The sequence below is a fragment of the Euphorbia lathyris genome, chromosome 6 (genome assembly GCF_963576675.1).
Source record: "Euphorbia lathyris chromosome 6, ddEupLath1.1, whole genome shotgun sequence".
Classification (NCBI taxonomy): domain Eukaryota; kingdom Viridiplantae; phylum Streptophyta; class Magnoliopsida; order Malpighiales; family Euphorbiaceae; genus Euphorbia; species Euphorbia lathyris.
The window spans coordinates 78,196,169-78,202,567 of NC_088915.1; positions in this window are offsets into that span (position 1 = coordinate 78,196,169).

Consider the following 6,399-nt stretch of genomic DNA (forward strand, 5'->3'; position numbering starts at 1 on the left):
GAAACTTGAATTAGCAAATTGGAAAATTTGGATTAAAATGTAAGGAAGCTTGGTATGATTGTGGGAAATCTTAAAGAATGGAGGAAAGTAAGTAATCTATGGAGATTAAACTAAGAAGAAAAATGATAAGAATGGTGGAAAAATAGTTTTTAATTTTGGAGTTTGTTGTGTTGTTGTGTTGTGTTCTTTTCAAGTAAAGAATGAAGTGTTTTTATAGTTGTTGCTGGTACAAATTCGTTGGAAGTAAGATCTTTCACTATTCCACTTTGGATAAGATTTTTATTGTAAGTTCTTAGAGAACTAGGATTCCACTTCAAAGTGTTGGTTGAAGTTGGTTAGGGATGTTGAAAAAAAATAAATGGCAATCGTACACATTTTTCTTGCTACTGAGATAACTTCATTGGAAGCAATGTCTTCCACTACTCCAATCTTGGTCAATTTTTATGGCACGTTCTCCATCTTCTGGGAACTAGCATTCCAATTCATAACATGGGTGGAGGTAGTTAAGATTGTTGAAAATAATAAACGCGAGCATACATATTTTTCTTGCTATCAAGACAAATTTATTGGGAGCAGGGTCTTCCATTACTCCAATTTTGTTGAGATTTTTATAACATGTTCTCCACTTTAAGGAACTAGGATTCCACTTTAAAATGTAGGTTGAAGTTGGTCAAGGATGTTGAAAAATTATCTCAACCCAATGTACTAGATGTTAGTAAAATGTTTGCTTCTCCTTCAATACTGCTCCCGTTTTGACTTTATAAATAGTATCTGAACTCGTAATTAACTAAGGAACTAGAATTCCAATATAGTTGAACATGATTCTAAGTAAAAGCATTCCAAAAAGTCAGGTTTATGAAGAAGAAAAAAACGTTATACTGAAAAATAGTCTTCTAATTGGCTTATTCTTCCTTTATTTTCTTAAAAACTGTCTTTATTATTTTAATAACTTTATGAATCATGATTTTATTAATCTCATTACTGAAATTAAATAAAATATATATTTTAAAATTATGTCCCAACACAATGTTTGATTTTGCTAAAGTAGGGATTAATATATGTTATGAAGTCATGTCAGTATAAATTAATAATTCAATGCAACGAAGATGGATCCAAGATTCATTAACAAATTCTTGGGGCAATCTCTAATGATATATTGGTGTTCATTTTGCAAAAAAATAAAAAATAAATAAATAAATAATAAATAAAAATATACATAGTTTTTATAGAGTTTTTAATTATTTTTCGGGAATTTGTATACTAGAAAACTCCACAACAATCAACACATTTTATGTTAACAAAAAAAAAAAACTAATATGGTTTCATCGGTTTGCTTGTAGAGAAATGGACAAATTATTAGAAGCGTTCGATTTTTCATGTCAAATAGATGACTTTTCATATATATTTTGGCATGTGTAATATGGATCCACAATTATTATAAGAGGCCCCACTATTTTAATTATTATATGGAGTCACCATACACGTGTTCAAATGTGAATTGGATATCCTCAGAGTGACATAAAAGACTGGGTGCTTAATATAAGAACTCAGAGAAATGATATATTTTTTCTAAAAAAAGAGTGCATGTGGTTTACATGGTTACTAAACAAAATAATTTACACTTAATAGAGTGGTGAAGCTCTTAGCCTAGTGGTTGAGAGCTTACCTATGCCTTGGGAGGTCATGGGTTCGAATCACATCCGGGTCTGGAGGGGATTTTCCTTTCTTCTTTAATGTAAGCGCATTGCGCAACTTTTTCAAAAACAATTTACGCTTAATAGATCACCAGCTCTCTGAACTTGTCTATAATAGTATATTGGTTCCTTGAATTTTATAAGTGTCACCAGCTCCTTAAACTTGCTTATTTCGTATCACCAACTCCCTAAATTTGTCCATAAAAATTGATTAGCTCCTTGAATTTTGCAAGTGTCTCACCAGCTCCCTAAAATGGCTTATTCTGTAACGACTAAATATAAAAACCATAATACTAACTCGGATTAAGGTGCAAAAATACCCCTAACGTTTTGGGTTAGGAGTAATTTTACCCCTAACGTCTAAAATGGTGTAATTTTACCCCTAATGTTGGAAGCCAAGAGCAATTTTACCCCTAAAATTGATAAATTGGGTTAATTTGAGAAATAATTCATCAAACTATCTTTTCGGTCATGAATCGTGTCATCTACACTTCACACGTACGTTATTTTATCAGTAACAAATCACAAACATATGTTGGGATGTGAAAAAAAAAATAAAAAATAAGCAAGTTTAGGGAGCTGATGAGACATTTGTAAAGTTCAGAGAGCTAATAAATTTTTATGGACAAGTTTAGAGAATTGGTGAAACGAAACAAGCAAGTTTAGGGAGCTAGTGAGACACTTGCAAAATTCAGAAAGTTAATCTACTATTATGGACAAGTTCAGAGAGCTGGTAATGTATTAAGCCAAATAATTTAACTAATGTTATTAGTCTTCGATGATATGACACGTGAATTTGTTGACTTTACTGATATGATACAATACAATATAAATTTTTGACATAATATGTTAACTTGATGATATGACAAATAATGTTAATAAATTTTAATTTTTACCAATAATAAGAATGGATTGAAGATACATTTATCCAAATATATCCTAATGACTACAAAGACGGGTGATTATAAAGGAAAACTAGTTTTTGGCCCGTGCGATGCACGGATTCATCTTAATATATAAATCTATATATAATATAAAACAGTAATGATGGAACTGAGGTGTCACTTCCTCCTTTTTTACTGATAAAAAATATAATATATAATATATTAGTTTTTATTTTATTATTATATTTATCTATAAAAATATTATTTAAAGTAAATGTGAAAATCAAATAATAATATTTAATTTATATAACACATTTATGTCATTAATTGTAATTATTAGATTGTATTTTTTATTAATATTTATATATTTATATATAATAAAATTAAAATTAATATATTAAATTTTTTATCACTAAAAAATGAGTAAGTGACACCTTAGTTCCATCGTTACTGTTTTATATTATATATAGATGTGTAGAGAATTAGAGAGATTTTAGGGATTAATTTAAATTCTGTAGAACTCTTAGATATAGTACGGATACAATAATCTTTTTATAGATAAATATATATAATAAAATTAAAATTAATATATTAAATTTTTTATCACTAAAAAAGGAGGAAGTGACACCTCAGTTCCATCGTCACTGTTTTATATTATATATAGATATAGATGTGTAGAGAATTAGAGAGATTTTAGGGATTAATTTAAATTCTGTAGAACTCTTATATATAGTACGAATACAATAATCTTTTTATAGATAAATATATATAATAAAATTAAAATTAATATATTAAATTTTTTATCACTAAAAAAGGAGGAAGTGACACCTCAGTTCCATCGTTACTGTTTTATATTATATATAGATATAGATGTGTAGAGAATTAGAGAGATTTTAGGGATTAATTTAAATTATGTAGAACTCTTAAATATAGTACGGATAAAATAATCTTTTTATAGATAAATATATATAATAAAATTAAAATTAATATATTAAATTTTTTTATCACTAAAAAAGGAGGAAGTGACACCTCAGTTCCATCGTTACTGTTTTTTATTATATATAGATTATAAAATTGGGTCAAATGGGAGATTAATTTACATTTTTAATCTATTTACATTTTGAAAAAGTCACATAAATATAGTCCAGATATATATTAGGTTGAGTAAATGGATTAAAAATGCAAATAGATCTCCTATTTGATCAAATTTTGTAATTTTTCCGTGATTATAAAGCAGTAAATGTAGGAAAACCGAGGAGGAAAACATGAGTTGTAAAGTGTCTATAAAACAATCAAAAACCATTCGTTGGTCCTATGTTGAGAACGTAATAAAGGATAAAATTGGAAAAAAAGAAATTCTCCATGTTGTTAGTATGAATTTCCATCCAGTGTCAATGATGAGCTAATTACAATTTAACAATGAATTTAATCCACGAGTCAAATGTCGAGTTATAAAATTTGCACCTAATATCGGGTTACGTCTACATGCTTTCTAATGATAGATGATGAAGCGTCTTCCTAAAATTAACATTTTCTTTTTATTTTGTTTTCTCGTTTATTCATCACCTCTAGGAAGCCCTATTGAGCTTTTTAACATATTTATTTGGATAAATAATTTATTAGTCCCTGAGTTTATATATATTACACTAGTTAGTCATTTTGTTTTTCAAAACACACTGTAACATCCCTAAGTTTTGACAAAACTAACTACTTAGTCCCTCCATCCATAAATTTTATAGAAAATGACAAATTTACCTTTTAACCACTAATTGACTTTCTTATCTATTTAATTAAGTTTTATCTAATGGTTTTTATTATATTAATTCAAGAATAAAAAGTAATATTATTTATAAAATTATATCATTTTTAGTGTATTTTTAATTAAAAATAGATAATCAATTTTATAATAATTTAGTATTATAATTTAAATATATTATTTATATAATATCTATTTTACATGGTCTAATTGCATTATTGAATTTCTAATTTATTGAATAATAATCAGTTAAATGAAATATAAGTTAAATAGTATTAATGTTTTTTAACCTAATGAGTAAAATTAAAATTTATGAAATAATTTCTAATTAATTTTATTACATACTATTTTAATAAAAAAATATTTTTATATAATTTATCTGATTATTCGAATCAAGATTCGACAGTCATCTTTTAGGTGAATTCTCTTCCAATTAATTTTTTTACGTATATTAAGACTCAAACTCGAGATCTTTAGTTTAATCGGTTTGGGATCTTTTACCAATCAATTCAATATTAATTGGTTTAGTAAAAAATAGTTAAATACTACATTATTTTTTTAATATATTGATTGATTTATCGAATATTATGAAACATTAAACTAATTTATGATAGATTGGTAAATTTATCATTTTATTTATAATTATTTATTGAAATAATTATAATTATTGATATAAATAAAATTTGATAAAAGTTAATTAGTAATAGAAGGACAAACTTGTCATTTTCTAACAATTTATGGATGGAATGACTAAATAGTTAGTTTTGTCAAAACTTAGGGATATTATAGTGTGTTTTTAAAAACAAAAGAACTAACTAGTGTAATACGCATAAACTCGGAGACTAATAAATTATTTACCCTATTTATTTTCTTTCTTGTAACCCAAATATTTTACAAACGATACTCGTTTGTTCTAGCACTAGTTGTTTTGGCATTTGTGTTCTTAACCTTAATCATTAGCAAGTTGTTTACTTCAAAACTTTAATGAGAAATCTCTCAATCCTTTTTGCTATCTTCAAAAAAAAAAAAAAAATAAGTGTGGTAATTCTGGTCTAGTTTTTTTTATTGACCTGTTATTTTTCTCCATTCTTTCCGCTTTTGTTCCTTATGATCGCATTACCTTCGATCATACGTAAATTTAATTCAAACAAAAAAATAAAAAATAAAAACAGAAAAAGAAATAAAGAGTTAGATCGTTTTAATTGCTCATTTCCTTTAAAACAACTTTCTAGAAACACATCTTTTATACCAGTTCTTATAAATTTTTGTTTAGTGATAGATTTCCAATCCAAATTTACTTTTACACACCCGTAACGTTAACCCTGTTACAATCTGAACTTCGAGACTATTTTTTATATCGTTTGAATCTTAGCAAGACATAGGTATTTGGATGAATGAGCAAACTCACATTAGCTCTAGGAAAGTATAAAGATGAGAGTAAACACTTAATCACATAAATATTATGTGATTGAGCGAACAACATTCGGTGAGTGAGGTGCTTGTTTAGTTTTCCCTTAAAGCTCATTTAATCAAACATGTCTCATGTGCTTAAATTAAAGTATGGTTTTTGTTAATTGGATTATGCCCTTTTGCATCATGTTCTTATTTGCTTTTCGAATGCAAATATTTACAGTTTCTCTTTTTGTGTCACTCACTTGGTTAAACTATGAGGTTTTCTAGTTCAGATAGTCTATTTTTTAATTTGGTTTTAATTTACTTGAGGATAAGTAAATCTTTTAGGTGTGAGGAGGTTTCATAGAGATATTTTATTCTTATCTATTATTATGGTTTTCAGGATTATTATTTTATTATCCCTTTTATTGATTTTAAGTCAATTTAGTGTTTGTTTTATCAATTTTAAGTTTTTAATGTGTGTCTAGCACTTTGCTAGTTATTTTCACCTTTGTCGAGTTATTTTTATACTAGATTATCGTTAATTTATGTCCAATCATGGATTAACTTATCAAATCTTCATTGTTTGACTTATTGTTGGTGTGGATGGAGAAAGATTTGGGAGTTAATTGATGATTGGATGGAGATTTAATGTGATATGATAAGATTTGAC